Genomic DNA, 26,225 nt, shown 5'->3' with positions numbered 1-26,225 from the left:
ATACCTTAATTCTACTAGAAAATCATGTAAACATTAAATAAACCCAATAGGCTGGTTTTGCTTCCAATAAGGATTGCTCGGGACCTGGGGTTTTCCAGATAACAGATCTTTCCTCATATTGGATCCTCATACTATAAATCTCCTTAAAAATCATGTAAACATTAAATAAACCCAATAGGCTGGTTTTGCTTCCAATAAGGATTGCTGGGGTTTTCCAGATAACAGATCTTTCCTCATTTTGGATCCTCATACTATAAATCTCCTTAAAAATCATGTAAACATTAAATAAACCCAATAGGCTGGTTTTTGCTTCCAGTAAGGATCAATTATATCTTAGTTGGGATCAAGTACAAGTTACTGTTTTATTATTACAGAGAAAAAAGAATTTTTTTTTTTTTTTAAATTTAATTATTTGATTAAAATGGAGTCTATGGGACGGCCTTCCCATAATTTGTATTTTTTTTGGATAATGGATTTAAAATCCTATGACTAACGTGTGCCATTTTCAATCAAGGATAATAACCTGTAGTCAGAACAATTATAGGATTTTAAATCCATTATCCAGAAAGATCAGAACTGAGGGAAGGCCGTCTCTCTCCATTTTATCTAAATAATCCAAAGTTTTAAAAACGATTTCTATTTTCTCTCTAATAATAAAACAGTAGCTTGTACTTGATCCCAACTAAGATATAATTAATCCTTATTGGAGGCAAAACCAGCCTATTGGGTTTATTTAATGTTTAAATGATTTTCTAGTAGACTTAAAGGAGAAGGAAAGCTACGGAGGCATTTTATTGCCAATAGATTAGCTGTAAAAGTGCAAGCTAGAACCCTATATTTATTCTGTAGAATGTTTTACCATACCTGAGTAAAAAGCTGTAGAAGCTCTCTGTTTATTTAGGACAGCAGCTGCAGTATTAGCTTGGTGTGTGACATCACTTCCTGCCTGAGTCTCTTCCTGCTCACTTATAGCTCTGTGCTCAGATTACAGCAGAGAAGTGAGGGAGAGAGGAGCAATCTGAGCATGCTCACACCCGGGGCAAGGAAGTTTAAACTGAAAACAGGAAGTCTGATACAGAAGCCCATGAGTACACAATAGAAGGAAAGAAATGCTGTGTTTATTTTGGCAGAGGTCTCAGAGCAACATTACTTTGAGGGTTTACTGGTGTATTTAGGTGGACCTTTCTGATAAGGCTTACTTAGTTTTAACCTTTCCTTCTCCTTTAAGGTACGAATTATGGAAAGATCCATTATTCGGAAACCCCCAGGTCCCGAGCATTCTGCATGACAGGTCCCATACCTGTACATCAGAGCCCAGCTGTGCATATACGTCTGAGCCCCGGGTACCTGCTGGTTTATTTTAGCTAATCCCAGAGGCACCAGTAAAACGTCATTACAGTGAGTGACAGGCACCCGACTCCTCCAACAGAGAGCAAACCTGATCTCCAGTTATACCACCAGCTCAGAGCCTTTGTTTATCTAGAGTAAAATTACCAGGGATGAAAATCACTGAACCGTAGAGAAGAGTTACTTCAGGAGGAGACGAGACAAATGGATCATTCAGGAAGTCAAATTAAGGAAAAATTGCAGACGGGAGATATGAGCAAAGGGGACATCTGTGAGCCGTGTCCAAGCAATCAGAATGCCAGAGAATAAGTGTGAGGCTGATGTGTGATACAGATACAGATACAGATACAGATACAGATACAGAGAGATACAGATAGAGATACAGATTTATTTCAGCAGTGGTTTTGAAGAAAGAATGACCCACTAGCATGGCTACGTTAAAGTGAGACAAACGCTTCTAAACTAATGTTAGTGATACATTCCCAACATAAACTAACAGCTCAGCACCGATCTGAAAGTAGAGTCCTGCGTGGGTCCATTTTTTGTGACCCGTACCCGACTAGGGTTGCCACCTTTTTTAAAAAAAATTACCGGCCACTGATGAGGGCGGTAACGCCGTGATGTAAAAAGGGGCGGGGCCATTGGTAAATGGACGGGTATGACATAAAAAGGGGAGGGGCCACATGCAGCATGATGCGAAAGGGGGCGGGGCCCCATCGCGAGAGGGGCAGAAGACGAAGGAGAGGTAAGTTTCTGCCGGAGGGCCAAAGGCTTTTGTTACATTGGCGGTAAATTTGTAATCCCGGCCCTGGCAGGTATTTTACCGGCTAGGCCGGTAAAATTCCAGCCGGGTGGCAACCCTATACCCGACCCGTACCCGCAACCTACAATCCGCAACCCGGACCCGCAACCTGCTTGGACCCGCTACCCGACCCTACCCGCAAGTACCTTATCTGTAGCCCGAACCCGCGACCCGCTGACCTTCAAGAATCAGGAAGTATTGTCACTGCAAACCAGAAGTGACATCATCGGAAGTAGCCGTGATCACAAAAAAGGATTAAAAGTGTTGTCATCGGAAGTAGATGTAGCCAGAAAAAAGGAGTAAAAAGTGTTGTCATCGGAAGTAGACGTGGCCAGAAAAAGGAGTAAATATTGCTATTCAGAAGACCCACGCCCAACCCGCAAACCCGCAGAACCACGGACCCGCGTCTATACCCGCACCCGGAACTCCAGTTCCCCAGTAAAGACAGGTCTGTTAATCCGCTGCCTTGTCTTACATTGTATCAACAGTCTGAGCCATCAGGACAGAGAATAGACAGGGACAGACAGATACTGCTTTCAATATCAATACATATAAAAACAAATTAAAAACCTTAGAAAAATTGTAATGAATAGTGATGACCTAATGTATTTGCCAGGCATGGATTTGCAGCAAATTTCTGCATTTTGGCACCTGCAAATAATCTTGGTGCCCGTTGACTTCAATGCGTTTCGCAAATTTTTCACGGCAAATTTTTTATTTCTGCGAAGCGAAATGAGACAGATTCGGCCATCACTAGTAGTGAATGTATATTGGAAAGTAGAATTATGTTTTCTTTTATTATGCAAATTTTTATTTTGGGGTTGACTTGTCCTACAAAAGGCTTAGGAAGACAAGTTGCCGCTTCCTTGCCCAAGTGCACATCAGTCCAAATTCTTAAAGGGGTTGTTCACCTTTAAATTAACTTTTATTATGATGTAGAGAGTGATATTCTGAGACAATTTGCAACTGATTTTCATTTTTTATTATTTGTGGTCTTTGAGTTATTTAGCTTTTTATTCAGCAGCTCTCCAGTTTGCAATTTCAGCCATCTGGTTGCTAGGGTCCAAATTACCCTAGCAACCGTGCATTCATTTGAATAAGAGACTGGAATAGGAATAGGAGAGGCCTGAAAAGAAAGATGAGTAATAAAAAGTGCAATAACAATACAATTGTAGAAGAAGGCAAATAATTCAAAAACTTAAAAAAAATGAAGGCCAATTCAAAAGTTGCTTAGAATTAGGAATTCTATAATATACTAAAATATAAGTTAAAGCCTTCTAAGTGAAATGAGCCTAGAGATTCAGGTGGCCAAAAATTCACCATTTTTAAAAAAAAAAAGCCTCATACATTGCTATGGATGATAATAGTATTGGTGTGGGTTATGGTGTAGGGCCTTCTATCTAACAGATGTATCAAAAAAAGCCATTTTACTATCTCTGAATGATGAAATGAGCCAGGGAACGTGGCCCAATGCGATTGGTAAATTTGTAGGAATTGTCTATTGTTTCAATAGACCCTTTAATCACAACCATTCGGTCCTGACAGATAATCTGATCTGTGCTACTTCCCAATGGCACATTAGTGGGAGACGTCTGTTGGTCCAGGTTTAAGAGGGGTCACAATTTAAAGGAGAACTAAACCCTAAAAATGAATAGGGCTAGAATTGCCATGTTTTATATACTGACTTCAAACTTGTCACAGGGGGTCACCATCTTGGAAAGTGTCTGTGACACTCACATGCTCAGTGGGCTCTGATTGGCTGTTGAGAAGCTAAGCTTAGGGCTCGTCACTAATTATCCAGCAGAAAATGAGCTTCCCCTGTAATATAAGCTGATGCTACAGGTTTGCTGATTATTAAATTCTGATGCTAATTGCACTGGTTTCTGTGCTGCCATGTAGTAATTATGTGTATTAATTACTAATCAGCCTTATAGTGTGACATTTCTATTCTATGTGTACTGTATATTGTGAGTGGGTCCCTAAGCTCAGTAAGTGACAGCAGCACAGAGCATGTGCAGTGAATCAGCAGAAAAGAAGATGGGGAGCTACTGGGGCATCTTTGGAGACACAGATCTTTACTGCTAAAGGGCTGTGGTTGCCTTGGGCTGGTACAGACGCACAAAACATCATGTACAACATTTCTAGCTACTTCTTTAGTTTAACTTTCCTTGTCCTTTAAGGTGGCCATACACTATTATGAGGTCGTCAAACGAGTGATCTTAACCCGATATGCCCACTAACGGTAGGGCAATATCGGGTGAATCCAAATGTTTGGCCCTGGGGGTGAACGATCGAATTACAGTGCTGTGAATAGGAGCTGACGGGTCGCAGAGCCGCATCAACTAACCAATGTGGTCCTGGATCGCAGACAAAAAATCAAACTTGTGCAATCGATATCTGGCTGATATATAAAGGACCGATATCGGCAGCTTTAATTTGCCCATGTATGGCCACCTTAACTCCATATGCATTTGGGCCATAGGCTGGACAAGCAGATAAGCCTTATGGAGCTGTCCATGGTAATGGTGAAATCAGATGATATCAAGTCCATTCTACTGGGGATGATCATGATGAGGGAAACACATGTTTTGCCCAACTTGGATCTAGTTGCACAAGATGAATCCATAGGACAAGGCATGGCTTATCTGTAATACTTACTTTTTATTCTTCTTGTGTCCCAGGTCACCCCCAAAACCTGCCATTGTTTTCTTAGGGGAGGAGTTATTTGCCCTTGTATAATGCAGAGACTCACAACTCCCCCATCTTGGCCACGTCGTTTCAAGAAGGATTGCAGCCAAGTTGGTGAATGAAAAAAAAGAATTCATACGGAATCACTTATGGAGGATAATAAGTTTTAACTTGCCCTTTAAAAAAGATAATTTAATTTTAAATTTAAAAAAAAACAAGGAGTCAATGGGAAAACAATAGAACAGTGGGTTCTGGAAGGGGATAATATTTCTTTCTGAATGTCTCATGTTGTGGTTGGAAGGTGATCTGCATTGATTAGTTATCATCTCTTTCGGCCGGGGGTTAATGTATTACCAACACTGTCATAAATTAGATGTGATGTACGTCGCCTATTTAATGTGTTTTTATTCCAGTGCCCCGTGTGTGCTGATCCCCTTTCCCTCCTGCTTTTTATCTTGTGGATAGGCTGAATGTGACCTTTATATAACAACACAAAGCTGTAAATTCAGCCTCGGGGAAGGGGGAATATCCTTCACAAAGCAAAGATGGCTGCAGCCTTTCTCCATGGATCATTGATTGTTTAAACCAATGAATATTATTTATCCCCTTTGTTCCTAGAATCTGACCAAACCATCTCTCACCTGGTAAAAAAGTAATGTAAAAAAAAAATGGTAATGAAACCCCTTTAATGCTGATGGTGAAATCTCCTTTCTTTCAGTCGCAACCTTAGACAGTTGGTCACTTTTTTTCCTTTATCCGGAAATCCGTTATCCAGAAAGCTCCGAATTAAGGAAAGCCCGTCTTCCATAGACTCCATTTTATTCAAATGTTTAAAAATATTTACCTTTTTCTGTGTAATAATAAAACAGTAGCTTGTACTTGATCCCAACTAAGATATAATTAATCCTTATTGGAAGCAAAACCAGCCTATTGGGTTTATTTCATGTTTACATGATTTTCTAGTAGACTTAAGGTATGAAGATCCAAATTACGGAAAGATCCATTATCCGGAAAGCCCCAGGTCCCGAGCATTCTGGATAACAGGTCTCATACCTGTATGAGGACAAAGTGTTTGCTCCAAATATTATTTCTGCTGTTCAGTAGGAGCTCCAATATTATTTGTCTTCATTAAAGGAGAAGGGGCTAATATCACCGGGGGTTGACAAGTTGTAAGGCACCCCAAACCAATTTTATTCACTCACCCCCTCTACTGGGTTGGCACACTTCATCTTCAAAAAATGCAACAGCCTAGGGAATATTATGCCGAGCGTTGTGCCGCCATCTTTTTCTGACCTCAGTAATTCTGCATGGGTGCTTGTTCAGTACAGGTATGGGACCTATTATCCAGAATGGACCTGGGGTTTTACAGATAAGGGATCTTTCTGTAATTATATTTTATAAATACGGTATGGGACCATTATCCAGAAAGTTCTGCATTTCGGGAAAGCCGTCTCCTATAGACTCTATTTTATTCAAGTAATCCAAATGTTTAAAAATAGTTCCCTTTTTCTCTGTTCAGGTATGGGACCTGTTATCCAGAATGCTCGGGACCTGGAGGATTCCGGAATTTGGATCTTCCTACCTTAAGACCAGTAGAAAATCATGTAAACGTTAAATAAACCAAAAAAGGCTGGTTTTGCTTCCAATAAGGATTAATTATATCTTAGTTGGGATCAAGTACAAGCTATTGTTTTATTATTACAGAGAAAAAGGAAATAATTTTTAAAAATTTTGATTATCTGCATAAAATGGAGTCTATGGGAGATGGCCTTTCCGTAATTCTGAGCTTTCTGGATAACGGGTTTCTGGATAACGGATCCCATACCTGCAATTTTTATTATTTGTTGTTTTTGAGTTATTTAGCTTTTTATTCGGCAGCTCTCTAGTTTGCAGTTTCAGCTATCTGGTTGCTAGGGTCCAAATTTCCCTAGCAACCATGCATTGATTTGAATAAGAGGCTGGAATATGAATAGGAGAGGCCTGAATAGAAAGATTAGTAATAAAAAGTAGCAAAAACAATGCATTTGCAGTCTTAAGGTGGCCATACAACGTACGGAAAAAAATTCGTACAATATTCGGTGCGTGTATGGCGGGAGACAAGCGATATTGGCAGAAGACTTGAGTCGGCTCATCGATTGAGCCGGCTGGAAAATTTTGATTGGGCACCTTTGAAGGCCCCCGAATATCGGCTGAATATACTGCTGAATCGTCGGATACGGGTAGAATTCTATTGTTTCTGTCTGTTTATCTGCCCATACATCTCTACACTTTCTTGGAAAGATCTCTTCCAGAAAATATCGTAATTGTAACGTCTATGGCCACCTTTATAGAGCTTTTTTTTTATTTTTTTAGATGGGGTCAGTGACCACTATTTGAAAGCTGGAAAAAGCCAGAAGAAGAAGGCAAATCATTCGAAAACTATAAAAAATAATATGACCAATTGAGAAGTTGCTCAGAATTAGCCATTCTATAACATATGTAGGGGGTTTGGTGGGTGAGAAAGCCACATACTCAAAGTTTACTTTTAATGGGCGGAGAAGCCTACTGAAGCCTATTGCACTAGCCTTTCTAAATGAAATTCTACAATAACCCAATATCCATTGTTTGTGATGGAATGAGGGAATTCTCCAGCCAGTCAATCACTATCCAGGGGCAGAGGAACAGCAGCCACAAGCCGTTCCCCGAAAGTGTTCTGCAGACAAGCGCCATGTGTTTACACCACTCACAGAATGTTTTGACATCTTTCTACTCACATTTCCTTTCACCTTTCCCATTTCCCGCTCCCTGCCAGCCTCCCTGATATTTCTCATTATGTCTGAGTGTCTGACAAATCAGTCTGGCCGGCTCCCTTGGGACATGTTTTACCCTAATTCCATGGACTACACAGCTGGTTCGTATCTATTGTTCTCTATATGATGGCACAGTGTAGCACAAGGAAATTCCTTTGGGGCACATAAGCCTTCAGCAGAACCTACACGGGACATTGTATGTGTCACGCGTGATCCTGCCAACGGCTCAGCCCATGCAGCCGCCTCTCTGTAAATGGACACACTGAATTAAATGAGCTCACGTCACCCATAAAACCTTCCCCAACAAGCCAATTATTCTGCCGCCACCACAATTCATTTAATGGCTTTTTATCCAAAGTCTTGTCTTCCCCTCCCAGTAAATGAATTAAAGGGAAATAAAGAAGTAATGCTGTGTTTGTGCATATCAAAAGCCTGGGCTTGGATTTGATTGTTCCAGACAAACCTCATAGTGAGTTTGCTTGTTAGGAAATATAGAAAATAAGGATGCACCGAATCCACTTTTTGGGATTCGGCCGAATCCTTTGTGAAAGATTTGCGAATGTGAATCCTAATTTGCATATGCAAAGGAAAAGGTGCAACATTTTTGTTTTACTTCCTTGTTATGTCACAAAAAGTCACGTGATTTCTATTCCCACACCTAATTTACATTCGGTTCGACCGGACAGAAGGATTCAGGCGAATCCGAATAATGCTGAAAAAGCCCAAATCCTGACCGAATGTTGGATTCGGTGCATCCCTAATAGAAAATCAGAAAAGCTGGAAATCAGGTTAAAGGTATGATGATGGGTCTGTCTCATGGTTGGAAGTGAATGGAGCTCCTCTGAACCAACTGAGACTTTCCATGGTGTAAATATTTGATAGTCCAGTTGCCAAGCAACAGCATTGTTGTGCTGCATGGGCCCTTGGAGTTCATCTGCAATGGACCCGGGCCCCCTAGGTTTCCTATGCTTCTGCTGATAATATTATCAATGTCTTAAGAACAAATATAACTTATAAGTAACAACGTTCAAGCAGTGGCTGTTAGACTTGGGCCCCTTGGTGGTTTGGGGTCCTTTTTTCAATGCCCTCATGTCTTAACATAACCCTATAGGAAAGCACTGGTGTAAAACCATTCTATAATAGTTCCAAGAATATCTTACGGAAGAAATCTCATCCTTATTGACCTTCAGGGTATCTAGAAGCAAACAAAGATGGTGTCACCATTAAAGGAACAGTTCAGTGTAAAAATAAATAGCTAGGCTGTGCAAAATAAAAAATGTTAGTTAGGCAAAAATGTAATGTATAAAGGCTGGAGTGACTGGATGTGTAACATAATAGCCAGAACACTACTTCCTGCTTTGCAGCTCTCTAACTCTGAGTTAGTCAGTGACTATAAGATAAGGGGGTCCACATGGGACATAACTGTTCAGTGAGTTTGCAATTGACCCTCAGCATTCAGCTCAGATTCAAAAGCAACAGTTATGACCCAAAGTGATGGGCGAATTTGTCCTGTTTCACTTCGCCGAAAATTTGTGAATTTCCAGCGAAATTCACAAAACAAAAAATTTGCAAAATGCGAATTTTGACACTGACGTCAAAGGATAATTTGACACGCTCCTATTTGACCCAAATGCATTAAAGTCAATGGGCGTTTGGAAATTTGTCGCCGGTGGCGCAATTATCATCGGTGTCAAAAAAACTTTGACGTCAGAGAAAATTTGCGTGCCAATAAATTTGTCCATCGCTAATGACCCATGTGGCCCCCCTCAAGTCTCTGCAAAGTCTCTGCAAAGCAGGAAGTAGTGTTCTGGCTATTATGTTAGACATCCAGTCACTCCAGTCTTTATACATTTGTGGCTAACTAACTATATTAGATACAATTTTTATTTTGCACAGCCTATCTATTTACCCAGTTTTTATTTTTCCAAGAACAATTCCTTTAGCACGCTTTACGCTTAGTCCCTTGTCATTGACCCAGGCTATAGTTTAGGAGCCACTGCAATAGGGATTAATACAACATGCATTTCGGTTTTCCAAGCTGGAATCTTCATATATACCTTCTAATACTGGGTTTTCCATAATTCTACCACATTAACCTGACAGTCCAGACAGGGTCATGAGCTTTCACTGATTTCCCAAAAGATACACAAAGTCAGCAGGTAGTGTGAGATTATGCATTGGTCAGAGCAAGCGTGGACCTAGGGTCCTTAGTTAGACATTTTTTATTATAGGGAAGGCATTGTGCTATTCTGGTTGGAACTCCTGACCTGCTGGACCTCTTTAGTTGGACCAACCCCAGCAGGAAGGAACTCATAATATAAGGGTGATTGGTTTGGTCTTGTCCTATAGGCTCCTGGTGGATTTTCCATTTAGTGTTGAAGCTTTTATAGATCCCGTTAGGTACATATATATAGGGAACATACAAGTGAAGAGGTAATAGTCTCTTTATTCGCTGACTCTGTCTCTGTTTCTTTGCCTACATGAGATTTCTCTTGGTGTCTGCCATTTATCTGTGAGCTCTTTGTGACGGGAGCAAGTTTGAATCCCATTGCTCTGTAATGGGGAAGGGGCTTTGGAACTGTGAATTTATTTATGGCGTGTCAGCCGTTGCTGAACGGTGGGAGGCTGGGGGGGGGCTCTGCTTTAGATGATACACTGATGGATACATGGAGAGAAAATACCCTCTGACCTGATGCTAGACAATCAGATGTGCCTCTGTACTACACATTTATCATCATTATAATGCTTTTTCACATGGCCCCCTTTGTGTTCCTCAAAACGGAGATTTTTCACCTTCATTGCACTTGGGTCCTGACAAACAGGACAAGTTCAAGTTCAAGTTGTGAATAAGGACAGCTACATAAAGAAGATTTAACTAGTGATGGGCGAATAAATTCGGCAGGCGCGAATTCGCTGCAAATTACCGGCGTCAAAAAGGGACAGGCCGTCGGAAAAGTCGCTCGCATCAAAACCATTGAGTGTCAACATTATTCGGACGACAATTGACTTTAAACCCAGTGTCGGAATTGACGCGGGCATCAAAGTTCTCGTTTCGTGAATTTTTCCCTGTTTCGGGGAATTTCTCAGCGAAGCGGAACAAATTTGCGCCATTACTAGATTTAACCTGATTTATTATTAACTGTATGTGCCAATACTGAAACTTACAGTAATTAATTAGCATTCATGTAGATTATAAACAGCCAGATATAAACTGGTCATACAAAGGCTGATAAAAGCAGCCAATTCTACCCCTCCGGACCACGTCAAAAGTAGGGTTGCCATCTGTCTGGTTTTGACCCGGACAGCCCTTACAAAAACTGCCTGCCCGGTTTTCTAAGTTAGGAAAATCGGTGTAGGACTTGCTGAGATTGATGCGGTGATCAGCCAATCGCTGATTATCATGCTAGAGCTCCACCCCATGATAGTGCTGACACGCCCACCCCCCTGTGATGTTACCACCCACCTCCCCGCCCCCTGTGATGTTACCACCCACCCCCTGCCCGGAGTACGGAGCCGCAGAAGGTTGCAACTCTAGTTACCACCTTCTGATGTTCAGTTGTCTGGGCAGGGGGCACAGCAGATGACATTGGGGGCAGGTAGATTACACCAGAGGGGAGTTTGGTTGATGTTTTAGGGGTGGGTTCATGACATCTGGGGCGGAGTTATAACGTTGCAATTAGCGATTGGCTGATTGCCTACCTTTCACTTTAAAGCACTATCAAGGTAGTTTTCAGCTGGACATCTCTTCCCAAAAACTGGGCTGTCCAGGTAAAAACTGGACAGGTGTCAACCCTAGTCAAAAGCTTATCCCTATGTATCTGGCCTTTAGGAGGTCCTGCCTGATGGCTTGAAAACTGGCCAGATATCTATCGGCCAAGGAGCCAGAGAGCAATGAAATACTGACCTCAGTGTAATAAAAAAACAGTGTCCGGATTGTCTGGGAGTTGTTATATAAACAAGCATACAACCAGTTTTCCTGATTTGGCCACCAGGGGCACTGCACTATTTTTGTTATTATTCTCATATATATATATATATATATATATATATATATATATATATATATATATATATATATATATATATATATATATATATATATATATATATATATTCACTTAATATCTGCATTTTGCAGCGCTTTACAGATATAAAGCAAGAATCACATCAGTCCCTGCCCCATGGGAATTTATACTCTAAGGTCCCTATCCCATTCACATCGGAAGGAAACTCATGCAGACATGGGGCGAATATGCAGTTTTCTGGCAGATGGATCCTTGGCTCAGGGTCAGACTTGTTGGACACTGTGAAAAAAACTGGTGGGCCCCTGTGACTAGGGTTGCAACTGGCCGGTATTTTACCAGCCTGGCCGGTAAAAATGATGGTTGATCCCAATGTTATTAATAGGGAAAAAAGATAAATATATTGGAAGGCCGGTATTTTTTTCCAGAAAAGATGACAACCTTACTTGTGACCCAGACCTGCCCCCTGCCCTGGGTGCTACACGCCTACCTCCTACCTGGCCCCGATCGTGGGCCACAACTAAATAAAAATAAGGTCCGCGGGGGATTGAGGCTGGGGCTGTGTTTGGTAGGGTTGCAACCCCTTTAAAACTGAACACTGTTAATCCACAGTCTGCATGGCTAATTAGCAATTCATTTAGATGCATGATGCGTGGCTGCACATAAGGGTAGGACTACACAGATGTTTTCGGCACGATTCGATGAGCTGCGACACACGCATGCAACGGAAATAAGGTAAGAGATAGAAATGTCGGATGAAGTCGCTGCGTCTGAATCCGACAGTTGTGTCGGATCAACGCTGCGACTTTATCTCTTTCCTTATTTCCATCGCATGCGTTTTGTTGCAGCGCGTTGGATCGTGCCAAAAACTTCTGTGTAGTCCTACCCTATCAGTTCAGTCTGCAGCATGCCTCTAAATAAATTGCTAATTAGCCATGCAGGTTGTGGATTTCATATGTGTTTGGTTTCAGGGCAGGACTCCACGGACGTCACGTCGGATGCGACGGAAATAAGTAAGTAATTCTATTTGTCGGATCGTGTCGCAGCATTGATGCGTCTGCATCCGACATCCGACAATAGCATTACTTACCTTATTTCCGTCGCATCCGACGTGACGCCTGCGTTTTTGCGCGGCGGATCACAACGGAATCATCCGTGGAGTCCTGCCCTTTAAGGGATGAGGTGGCAACCCTAGTGTGTGGGCCCCTGCGGCGCCAGACCCCCCCCCCAGTCCGACGCTGCCCTGGCTGGAATAAAACTCAGGAATCTTTACTGTAGATTTAAAATGATCCAAGACAACAAATAATAATTGTATCTCAAAATATCACAACCTAATTCGCCTCCAGATTAAACCCACCATCCCTCCATTGCCTGGGGGCCCCCAGGGGCCTGTTTGGGAAGCTCTGCATTATGGGAAGAACTCCTATTTCCTTGTGTTGGTGACACGGATACTGAATCCATTGCACCTTCTCCCTCGACAAAATGAAAAACGACCTTAGAGCTTAATTGACAGCGTGAGGTTCATTTGTTGGGATTTGTTGTCGCTCCCCGATCCCCACGCAGAGTCCCGTTACTACTGGCTGCTTCACACTGGGGATTTAATTCATATGAGAGATGATTCGTGTAACAGTGGGGCTCCGGGGCCCTAACATAACAAAGCGTTTTGTGTGTGTGGGTGTCAAGATTGCGTTGTAAATTATTGATTGATGAGGCAGTGCCATTAATCCATAGCCGGGAGCAGAGTGCATTGATTGGCTGCTCCTTGTGCTCACACTATATTATAGCTCAGATAGATGGAGGTATAGGTGCATTTATTCAATGGTGTTGTTACTCCCAGCAAAAAAAAACATGGCTGCTGATTTAGGTTCTGGGGGTTTCCACAAAGCATCACATGGGGGACTTATGGATGAAAGTACAAAGGACATATTATCTTACAGTAGAACCCCCATTTTACATTTTTCAGGGGACCAGAAAAAAAATTGTGTAAAATCCAGGAAAATGTAAAATCTGGGAAATGTATTATGCATAAAAAATCAGGAAAAACTTAAAATCAGGGGATGTAAAATTGAGGTTTCACTGTAATTATAACAATTGAATTGCAACTGCAGGGAGGGGATGCTGGGAGTTGTAGTTTCAGCTATAGCCCCTCCCTCCCCGGGTGCAAGTATAAATGTAGATTGATACAGAATAGATTGCTGTGAGAAGATGGTGAAATTGCTTTTAGAGTCCAGCTCCGTCGGGGAGGGGGGTCCCTGCCGCACAGATAAGGTTAATGGTATGTGGCACAATCAGGGGGGCCAGGAGAGGCAAATCAATAATTTAAGCCAAGCAAAGGAGACACAGATAACTGCAATGATACGCCAGCTGGGACACACCAACTGCCAGCAGAATCAGCGGATTGTAAGATCAATTCTGTGAGCGGGATCTGCCATAGTAATTACTGTGCAATAGGTACAACCCTGTATAGAGCATTTCCATTTATTAGCCATAAGGAATAAAGGCACCAGGAATATAAATGCAAATTCCGGGAGGAAGGAATGTTCAGAGAGCCGTATCCCCCCCCCAGTCTCCCTGTAAGCAATCGCCTATTTCTGCTGTTATTGTATTATTCAAATTGGCTGTGTATCCAGCTGTTCCCTGTATTTCTAAACACTTGTCCCCAGTCATGTGTTGCCTTTAAATACACAGCCTGTTCCACATGAGACTTCTGCACACGCCACGGCCCGGCACTAAGGAAAATAACGTGCGTTGTGTGTGTTTTTGTCATTAAAGCAATTCTGTGACTCAGTGTGTGACCTTGTGCTCAGCACTCTCGGCATCTTACTATTTGTTTTCATTGGGTAATAATAATGGCTTGATACAGCTAGTAACATACACAGCACTGATACTACTACATTGCACACTTACTCACTAATACTGTATATGTAATGTGAAGTCTGTATGTATATGGACTGTATACATAGGAATATAATACACAGCTTTAACATAGCACATGTCTCATACAGCAGATATCCCCCCTGCACCCCTTTACATGTTCCATACAGCAGATATCCCCCCTGTACCCCTTTCCATACAGCAGATATCCTCCCTGCACCCCTTTTCATACAGCAGATATCCCCCCTGCACCCCTTTACATGTTCCATACAGCAGATATCCCCCCTGTACCCCTTTTCCATACAGCAGATATCCTCCCTGCACCCCTTTCCATACAGCAGATATCCCCCATGAACCCCTTTCCATACAGCAGATATCCCCCTGCACCCCTTTACATGTTCCATACAGCACATATCCCCCTGTACCCCTTTCCATAAATCAGATATCCTCCCTGCACCCCTTTCCATACAGCAGATATCCCCCTGCACCCCTTTCCATACAGCAGATATCCCCCCGCACCCCTTTACATGTTCCATACAGCAGATATCCCCCCGCACCCCTTTACATGTTCCATACAGCAAATATACGACTTGCACCCCTTTCCATAAAGCAGATATCCCTCTGCACCCCTTTCCATACAGCAGATATCCCCCTGCACCCCTTTCCATACAGCAGATATCTCCCCTGCACCCCTTTACATGTTCCATACAGCAGATATCCTCCCTGCACCCCTTTCCATACAGCAGATATCCCCCTGCACCCCTTTACATGTTCCATACAGCAGATATCCCCCCTGTACCCCTTTCCATACAGCAGATATCCTCCCTGCACCCCTTTCCATACAGCAGATATCCTCCCTGCACCCCTTTCCATACAGCAGATATCCCTCCTGCACCCCTTTACATGTTCCATACAGCAAATATACGACTTGCACCCCTTTCCATATAGCAGATATCCCTCCTGCACCCCTGTACATGTTCCATACAGCAAATATACGACTTGCACCCCTTTCCATACAGCAGATATCCCCCTGCACCCCTTTCCATACAGCAGATATCTCCCCTGCACCCCTTTCCATACAGCAGATATCCTCCCTGCACCCCTTTCCATACAGCAGATATCCCCCTGCACCCCTTTACATGTTCCATACAGCAGATATCCCCCCTGCACCCCTTTACATGTTCCATACAGCAGATTCAGCTGATTGAGGTGTATCCCCAGCTAAATGGCTACAAGTCTGACATCCCTTGCTCTGGTGCAATGTGCTGGCCTATCGAGTAAAGCAAAAGAAAATGTATAAAACCCATGTTTTTAATGGGATTTTTGATTAAAAGGTGTTGTGCAGAGATGCAATTGCATGTGCATAGTGTGCTGGCTCTGAATATAAATATATATATACACCTTGTGGCATATTTATCAAAGAGTGAGAATAGAATTCACTGCAGGAGGAAACTCCCCACCTGTCTAGGAATTGAAGGGGCACATATTTCCCAAGGGTGCAGAGATACCATAGAAGTGTACAGAGAACTGGGGCCGGATTTACTCTCAGCCATTGATAAATATGCTGCTTGGTTCAGTAATGATGGGAATGAATAATATTTATAGTAAGCTCTGTGTATAGTGTTGGTATGTGGGAATAGTCTCCTGGTTGTTCTGCAGCCGGGGACACACGGGCAATGGAATTGTACAAGTTTATTTGCGCTGAGTGAGTACAGGGGACGCCGGGGGCTTCTCCTTATTGGCTGAGACTCTGGAGAAGGGTCTGGAAAGTGTATTTTACTCTTTGGCCACTTCATTTGGCCCCATTTCTCTTGTATTTCTCTGGGATGGGAATTCCAGGCGCTGCCCCCGAGTGCCGGAGCTTGCAGCCTATGTGACAGCATTGTTTAATCTCTCATTCTATATGTGTGTCACATCCCCATCCTCCTCCTCCTCCTCCTCCCATGCTGCCCTTCCCCCACCATTGGCTGAGCCCCTTCTCCAATTCACAGTGTTCTCCCTATAGCACATGAGTAAGGTGACTGCAAGTTTCCCAAGCAGCTTCTTCTTCTCACTGACAAGTTCACTGGCCTGGAGCAGCTCAACTCCTTCTAGTTCTGCTTCTTTTTGTTTTTATTTTCCTTTTTACTGGTTTTATGTAAAATGCAGTGGGAGGCTGAGTGAGGGTGTTTGGTTCTGGTTACATTGGTAGCGTATCTCTGTGCTATGGAGAATGGAGTGACTTTACTGACAGATTTGAGGTGTCCATAGAGGATATGCACTTGTGTCTTGGGGTCCCTCTCTGCCACTTACCCTAGTGCCAAGGTAAGTCTCTTGTGTGTCCCATTGTCGTACCCCTACTATAGAGTGTGTGTCCCATTGCCATACCTTTACTTTAGTGTGTGTGTCCCACTACCGTACCCCTACTATAGTGTGTGTGTCCCATTGCCGTACTTCTACTATAGTGTGTGTGTCCCATTGCAGTACCCCTACTATAGTGTGTGTGTCCCATTGCCGTACCTCTACTATAGTGTGTGTGTCCCACTGCCGTACCCCTACTATAGTGTGTGTGTCCCATTGCCGTACCTCTACTATAGTGTGTGTGTCCCATTGCTGTACCTCTACTATAATGTGTGTGTCCCATTGTCGTACTCCTACTATAGTGTGTGTGTGTCCCATTGCCGTTCCCCTACTATAATGTGTGTGTCCCATTGCCGTACCTCTACTATAATGTGTGTGTCCCATTGCCGTACCTCTACTATAGTGTGTGTGTCCCATTGTCGTACTCCTACTATAGTGTGTGTGTCCCAATGCCGTTCCCCTACTATAATGTGTGTGTCCCATTGCCGTACCTCTACTATTGTGTGTCCCATTGCCGTACCTCTACTATAGTGTGTGTCCCATTGCAGTTCCTTTGCTCTGCTGTGCACCTTATTTATAGGCTTGTTACAATGTTGCAGAAGGTACCGATTCCTTAACTTAACTGTTCCATTTCAGCTGTGTATATATATATATATATATATATATATATATATATATATATATATATATATATATATATATATATATATATAGATAGATTATTGTTTGTATATATAGGTTTTATATTATGCTTTTGTATATAACTGTGCATGGTTTTTATTTTATTTTATATGCACACTCCCACTCTGTCTTGGGATGTACAGCTAGTGTAGAGATGATGTACAGTATATATATATATATATATATAGTTCAGTTCAGATTGGACCAGCACTCCAGTTATTTTACAAATTTTTTTATACAGTATATATATATATAATTATATATATACATATGTTTATTTACAAAGGTGTACAAACTCCAGCTGTTTCTGAACTACAACTCCCAGCATGCTCTTCAAAATCAAAGGCTATAGTGACATCCTCTAATAATCGTTAATAATGAATTCATAATTTCACTTACTTTGAACATGTTAGCATTTTTGAGGGAACATGCGGATGAAAGATTTTTGCAGCAGTTGTTGTTGAACTAGAGTACAAGCGATGCAGGGGTTAACATTGTCCAAATCTACAGCCTGTATTAAGTAAATCTGTATTAGCTGTGCTGCCTTGCGGGGTTCTATGGCAATATATGCAAGGAGTTTTTTTCTGTTTTCCCTGTGTCCATGTGGGTTTCTGTGAGTTTCCTTCCACACTACAAACACATACAGGCAGGTTCATTGGCTCCTGATACAATTGCCGTAGTGTGTGTGATTTGGATAGGGACCTTAGATTGTAAGCTCTACTGGGGCAGGCACTGAATGGTATATAATATCTGTAGAATATGTTCTATATATATATATATATATATATATATATATATATATATATATATATATATATATATATATATATACATATATATATATATATATATATATGCTTACTATATAAATGATCAATAAAAAACGATATTGAGGATCTCCTGGCACTGCTACAGTAGGAGCTGGGAGTTGTAGTTTATCCGCATATAGCATACAGGTATACACAATCAATACCTCCCTTGATTATTAGGAATAGATTTGGCCTTTTTTTTTAATTTTTAAAAGCACAAAGACAGCATCGGCCAAAGTCTTGTAGGGCCTTCTGGGAGTTGTAGTTCCAAAACAGTAAAGGGTTGTAGCATGATGGACAGCTGTAATTATACTGCAATTACACAGTGGAATCGTTATCAGTCTATTGCCATGGGGTCACTTGCCAGCCCTTCCGCACAATTGCAATTCATTGAGCCCAGATGGAAGCCATCAGACTCCCCAGCTTTCTGTTTGGGCTGATTAACTATAGCTGTGCCAGTCCCATCATGCACTGCCCTTGGAAGAGTGGAGATGGTGTTTTTTGGTTTTTTTTAAAACTGTAACTTTAACCCTTCACGTCCTGCAGGGTTAGCAGGCGACTCATTTACCTGCCTATTGCATGGCTGCACAGAAAGCAGTGTAGTCAACAGCCTTTCAATTCATTGCTAATTAGCCTCACAGAATGTAGAAGGAGGTGCAGCCCTTGTCCTCCTTCAGCAATGGCCTCGGGCCGCATATTTTTATTTTGTGGTTAGGTAATTGCTTTGGAGTTGACATGACAGATGAATAATGTGTCCCCTGATTCCACGTTACATTTAGATTGCAAGCTCTTACATCCAGGTGCTGTTTTTTTTTATTCTGTGATCCGTGATAAGACCCCCTGTTTGTTATAAGGGAACAAACTACATAACTATGCAAATGACGATGATGATGAAGGAACCATTGAGATATAAATTGAATTTCAGCGCATTTATAAATACTGCTCTTAATACCTTGATTCCAGCACTATGTTAGTTTAGTAGATTGCATCTTCCGCCGGGGAGGATAACGTTACAGGCTGCAGCGAGCTGTTAACACTTTCCGTGGGGAGTCTGTTTGCTCTCACTTACTGCCAGTTCTGGGGCTGAATGTACAAATGGCAGGTGTAGGTTTAGAGTCTCGCTCCCATCCACTCCCTCTCGCTTTATGGCAGCCACATGGGAAGGAGCATTTTGCTTTACCCCTTTCTGTGTTCAATTTGGTCATTAGAGCTGACAATCTAAAAGCAGAAGGGAGTATGAGACAGATGCTTTGCCAGCTCAGTGGCCATTACTTTCCCTACTCAGCACGTGGGCTTAGCCAAACCTAGTAACTAACCCTCATTATTAACTAGTTGTGACAGTTACACACCTATCGCCATGGATACACGGCTACAGCGCAGTTTCACAAAGTGACATCTGTTGGGTTTTATACAGTAAGACAACGACAGCTTTTCCCACTCTCTCTTTCATCTCCATTCTTCATATGCAAAGGCATTAAAATAGAGTTTTATTACAAATTCATGACCCAGTTCTATATCCCACTGAGTATTGTGAATTATTGGTCATTACCTTGTAACCTAGATAATAGCCTGCGAGCTGATGCAGTTCTACACAACGGGTGTCTGCAGCCTTGTAGAATATTGGCTGTTATATTATAAACTGTCAGTAGATGGAGCTATTAGGCCCTTTGCTACACTCAGTAGGCCAGTTATTTATATCCAGTTGTAGTGCAGGTAGTAATAATAAGTGTAAAGGGCAAGGATGTCTGTCACAAAGCTCTCTATAGGGTTAAAGGGGTTGCTCATCTTTGAGTTAACTTTTAGGAGGTTGTTCATCAAGGTCTGAATATCCGAACCTCAAATAATTTGTGGTTTACGGAGGGGGGAAAAAAAAACAAACCTATGAATTGTTCAAGATTTATTAAAGTCTGATGATCTAAAAACTCAGAATCCGAAACCCCGGCATCTAAAAACTCTCGAGGTCCTGTATAAGTCAATGGGGAAGGTCTCAGTGTCTGCGCTAGGGTTGCCACCTTTATGTCTGGCTGAGACCGGGCGGGGGTGGGGGGGGATGTGGGTGTCAGTGACTTCAGTGGGCGTGTCTGTGACGTCAGTGGGCGGACCCATGTCGTCAGTGGGCAGGGTTATGCCACGGCGATCAGCGATTGGCTGACCGCCGTGTCAATCAAGGGAATCCCACCCAGTTTTCCTTATTTGGAAAACCGGGCAGGAAGTATAGAATTGGGCAGCCCCTCAAAATACCGGGCTGTCCGGGTCAAAACCGGACAGGTGGCAACCCTAGTCTGCGCTGATGTCCGTACCGATACCATACCGACTCAGAAAATTTTGATTTTTTTTCCCATAGATAGAGTTTTTGCGCAAACAATTCAGAGTTTTCGGGGTTTGCCCGACCCTATTTTTTCTGGCTTTTTTCTTCATAAATAAGGTCCATTCGGGCAATAGGAGTTGCTCGGATTTCTAACTTAGAAATACTCTGAAAAATATTTGTATTATTTGTGGTTTTTGAGTTTATTCATCAGCTCTCCAGTTTGCAATTTCAGCCATTTGGTTGCTAGGGACCTATTTACCCTAGCAACCATGCATTGCTTTGACTACGAGAATGGAATATGAATAGGAGAGGCCTGAATAGAAAGATGAGTAATAAAAAGTAGCAATAACAATAAAATTGTAGCCTCACCGAGCAATCGTTTTTGGCTGTCGGGGGCAGGGACCCCCATTTGTAAGCTGGAAAGAGTCACATAGTAACATAGTAAGTTAGGTTGAAAAAAGACACATGTCAATCAAGTTCAACCTTAAGTCTGTGTATAACCTGCCTAACTGCCAGTTGATCCAGAGGAAGGCAAAAAAAAAAACCCTTTTGAAGTCTCTCCAATTTGCCTCAGAGGGGGGAAAATTCCTTCCTGACTCCAAGATGCAATGGGACCAGTCCCTGGATCAACTTGTACTATGAAGTAGAAGGCGAAATATGAAAAAATATAAAAAAAAATACACAATGAAGACCAACTGAAATGTTGCTTGGAATTGGCCACATACTAAAAGTTAACTGAAAAGTGCATCAGCCCCTTAATGTCGTCCAGAGCCGATTAATCTGCCTGTATGTTTTTGGTGTGTGGGAGGAAACCAGAGCACAACATTTAGAATGAATTCTCGTGATAGAGCAATCAGGGGCATCGTGATATACGTGCTGCAGGTAATAATGCCCCCAATAAATAATGAGATTAACGGCTGCCGAAGAAGGAATTAGGTTATGTATAGAGGGAGCCTGGAGAAACACGGTTGTTACATGTGCGTGTGTATCCACAGAAACAGATTGTGCGCAAAGAGCAGCACCCATGGGACCACGGTGTTCCCTGATGGTTATGCACAGTATCAACATAGTCACTGTATCCCCCTGACACGTCAGTACGGAAAGGATAACAAGTTGGGTGCATGGATATGTATTAACCGTTTCTTAAAGGGGTTATTCACCTTTGAGTCAATGTTTAGTATGATGCAGAGAGTGATATTCTGAGACAATTTGCAATTGGTTTTCATTTTTTATTATTTGTGGTTTTTGACTTTTTATTCAGCAGCTCTCCAGTTTGCTATTTCAGCAATCTGGTTGCTAGGATCCAAATTAATCTAGCAACCATGCATTAAATTGAATAAGAGACTGGAATATGAATAGGAGAGGCCTGAATAGAAAGGTGAGTCATAAAAAGTAGCAATAAAAATAAATGTGTAGCCTTACAGAGCATTTGTTTTTTTAGATGGGGTCAGTGACCCCCATTTGAAAGCTAGGAAGCAGAGGGCAAATAATTAAAAAAAAAAAGTTGCTTAGAGTTGGCCATTCTGTAACATACTAAATGTTTCCTTTTAGGTGTTCCATATACAGTATAATTCCCCCAAACCCATGGAAGTATTAAAACAGTGCAAATTCTATGTAAAATACCCAAAATTCCAAGAAGTATAAATACAGTGCCATTTCCGTGTAAAATTCCCCTAAACCCATGGAAGTATAAAAACAGTGTCAATTCCATATAAAATTCTCCAAATCCCAAGAAGTCTAAATACAGTGCCAATTCCATGTAAAACACCCCAAATCCCAAGAAGTCTAAATACAGTGCCAATTCCATATAAAATTCTCCAAAACCCTAGAAGTATAAATACAGTGCCAATTCCATATAAAATTCTCCAAAACCCAAGAAGTATAAATACAGTGCCAATTCCATATAAAATTCTCCAAAACCCAAGAAGTATAAATACAGTGCCAATTCCATGTAAAACACCCCAAATCCCAAGAAGTCTAAATACAGTGCCAATTCCATGTAAAACACCCCAAATCCCAAGAAGTCTAAATACAGTGCCAATTCCATATAAAATTCCCCAAAACCCATGGAAGTCTAAATACAGTGCCAATTCCATATAAAATTCCCCAAAACCCAAGAAGTCTAAATACAGTGCCAATTCCATATAAAATTCCCCAAAACCAAAGAAGTATAAATACAGTGCCATTTCCGTATAAAATTCCCCAAAACCCATGGAAGTCTAAATACAGTGCCAATTCCATGTAAAACACCCCAAAACCCAAGAAGTATAAATACAGTGCCATTTCCATACAAAACACCCCAAATCCCAAGAAGTCTAAATACAGTGCCAATTCCATATAAAATTCTCCAAAACCCAAGAAGTATAAATACAGTGCCAATTCCATGTAAAACACCCCAAATCCCAAGAAGTATAAATACAGTGCCAATTCCATGTAAAATACCCCAAATCCCAAGAAGTGTAAATACAGTGCCAATTCCGTATAAAATCCCCCAAAACCCATGGAAGTGTAAATACAGTGCCAATTCCGTATAAAATTCCCCAAAACCCATTGAAGTATAAATACAATGCCAATTCCATATATGATGCCCTAAAATTAATGATGGTGTAAATAAAATGTAATATTTAATAATGGCTGTGTTCATAGTTCATCTATTGCTCAGGCCTGATGACTGTTCTACATAAATGCACTAGATGTGGGGGCGCAAGGAAATCACACTATTTGCTCCCCCTTAATAACAGTCCTCGGAGTAAGAGGCGAGACAAGGAAGAAGCCATATTTACAGGATCTGTTAATATCGTTACACAAACCACTTATAAAGCTGAATCCCAATTATGTTTATTGTGCGTAACACTGATACATTTGTGCGTATTTCCCAGCGGTAAGAAGAGGATATGAGGTGCCGGGCTGTAAAACGATGCTAACCCGCTGTAAAACACGAGGAGTTGTTCTAGCAGGGAAGTCTTGGCACACGCACTATGAATATTTATTTGGCTTCCTCAATGGTCACATAGTAAGGAGCAGCCATAAAACCTCACCCTCGGCTTTACACCAGCACTCCATTGTTTGCTCCAGCCCAACACTGAACTTCTCCTTTTTTATTTTACCTAAAGCTTAAAACATTATGAGAGAGACTGATTTATCTGCATATGTTTATAAGGTAATACTGGTGGGAGCTGCCGTACTGCTTCCTCTCTTTTATACTGAAACTAGAAATGTTAAGAAAATGTTCTGTCTCTTTAAGAGGGGGTTAGGCCTTAGCTGAAAGGAGGGGGGCTTATTTACTAAACTAAAGGTTTTTCTCCCCTCCCCCCCAATGGGAATGCAACCCTACACTGTGCCTGGTGTTTGCATTGAGTAGAAGTGCACTATCCATTCTTACTCATGAATGGCCATCAGGTCACATGGTGAAGCGTGAGCCTCAGACTGAAGCAGTGGGGGACACTAGGTTGGCCGCTAATGAGGGGGAGGGGCAGTGTAATCTTAAATAACTGAAGACTCTGCACTGGCATTAACTAGAGGGCTTTTATTGTGAATATAGCTGCATTGGGTAGCATTTTTGCCTTGCAGTGTTGGGTCGTAGGTTTGATTCCAGGCAGGGCACTATCTGCAAGAAGTTTGTTTGTTTGAGTTTCCTGTTAATGGGTTAATGGGCCTCTGCTAAAACTGATCCTAGTGTATGTATGAATGTGATAGGGGCTTTAGATTGTAAGCTCCACTAGGGCAGGGACTTATGAGAATGGCAGTGGCTAGAATGCAAAATGGGAAGATTATTATTAATTTATATATATATATATATATATATATATATATATATATATATATATATATATATATAACCATGTATTCAAGAAACCGGCACTCCCATGTAAAAACTTCAATTATTATTGTGTTGTACCAATGTCCAACGTTCCGGTCCTTGTTAGGACCTTTCTCAAGGATGATACAAAACCATTTCGACCAATCTTAAGTAACCTAACATATTCAAATGCTCCAATCAGTACTTGATATCCAAATGTATCAATTAAGTGATTTAAATCTTGTGACCATGTTTACCTAAGTGGCATAAAAACATTTTTTTATATATATACTGTATATATAAAAAATAATAATCTTCCCATTTGTCATTTAGCCACTGCCTGTTTGCTATGGCGCTAGAGACCATAGCAACCAGCCTGCCGTTTAAATACAAAGATGGAGAGGTACAAAAATTAATGAAATAGGAAAAGAAGACACCAAAAGTAGAAGATTAAGACTCTTTGTTTCAGTTTCCTGTTAATGGGTTAATGAGCCCCTGGTAAAACTGATCCTAGTGTATGTATGAATGTGATGAATCTTTAGAGTGTAAGCTCCACTGGGGCAGGGACTAATGGGAATGATGTATAATCTCTGTAAAGCAGAATATGTTGGCAATATGTATATATTTTTTCTTCTTTTTTCTAGCCTGGCAGTGGCTAGAATGACAAATGGGAAGATTATTAATTACTGTACTATTAGCACTTTAAATACAAAGGTGGAGAGGTACAAAAATTAATGAAATAAGAAAAGAAGACACCAAAAGTAGAAGATTAAGACTTTCACCGCCAGGTTGCTAGGGTGCTAGAGACCATAGCAACCAGGTAGCACTTTAAATACAAAGCTGCAGAGGTATACAATTAATGAAATTAGAAAAGAAGACACCAAAAGTAGAAGATTAAGACTTTCACCGCCAGGTTGCTAGGGTGCTAGAGACCATAGCAACCGGGTAGCACTTTAAATACAAAGCTGCAGAGGTATACAATTAATGAAATTAGAAAAGAAGACACAAAAATTAGTAGATTAAGACTTTTTTTCCATGCCCCTACAGGGTTTATTTCTGCTTTATACGGGTACGGGACCTGTTGTCCAGAATGCTCCTGGGTTTTTCCAGATAATGGATCTTTCTGTAATTTGGATCTACATATGTTAAGTCTAATAGAAAATCATGTAAACATTAAATAAACCCAATAGGCTGGTTTTGCTTCCAATAAGGATTAATTATATCTTAGTTGGGATCAAGTACAAGCTGCTGTTTTATTATTACACAGAAAAGTAATAATAATTTTGATTCTATGGGAGTCTATGGGAGACGGCCTTTCCGTTATTCTGAGCTTTCTGGATAACGGATCCCGTAACTGTACTGAAAAAAATTCTTCTCCATACACCTCCTGCTCTTTAGGAATGGAGTTGCTTTTGGCCAATAAAAAGACGGGGCTGCTGTTTCTACCCATTCGATTATGTGGGGGGTAGGAAATTTGCTGCTTTCATATATCAAAACCAATGATTCAATCCCATAACCTAAAAGCATCCGTCTCTCTCCCCGTTCCTTTGTCCGGCTTTAACTTAATGTTAAGGACACTCAGGACCATGTAATCCTCTCTATAAAAAACAAGAGTGTGCCAAGATTGTGCTGAGCCAAGACTGAAAGGCATAAACGCTTCCATAGAGGAGGCTCCGGCGTAATGAATTGCAGGCCCTTCCAGCCCCACAGGAGTTAATTAAAAGCCGAGCAGCATTGAGACATGGGGAAGCGGGCAACAAAGCTTA

The 26,225-nt window shown here is 41.5% G+C and overlaps 1 protein-coding gene across 7 annotated transcripts in view; it reads left to right on the top strand.

Annotated features, from left to right (window-relative positions):
• Window positions 1-26,225, top strand: part of LOC108708756 (protocadherin Fat 3-like) — a 406,168-nt gene that overhangs the window by 84,034 nt on the left and 295,909 nt on the right. For 3 of the 7 annotated variants that reach the window (XM_041582701.1, XM_041582700.1, XM_041582698.1), the window contains exon 1: window positions 16,324-16,826. The exons of 1 other annotated variant lie outside the window; for it this stretch is intronic. The gene's annotated coding sequence lies outside the window, so the exon portion shown is untranslated. Of the gene's footprint in view, window positions 1-16,323; window positions 16,827-26,225 lie in introns of those variants that run through there. 3 more of the 7 variants (XM_041582702.1, XM_018247785.2, XM_018247788.2) reach the window with 3 other exon arrangements.

Source organism: Xenopus laevis, chromosome 2L (genome assembly GCF_017654675.1).
Source record: "Xenopus laevis strain J_2021 chromosome 2L, Xenopus_laevis_v10.1, whole genome shotgun sequence".
In the NCBI taxonomy this organism is placed as follows: Eukaryota; Metazoa; Chordata; class Amphibia; order Anura; family Pipidae; genus Xenopus; species Xenopus laevis.
Note: the sequence above shows the minus strand (reverse complement) of the source record. Positions and strands in the feature narration are given on the sequence as shown.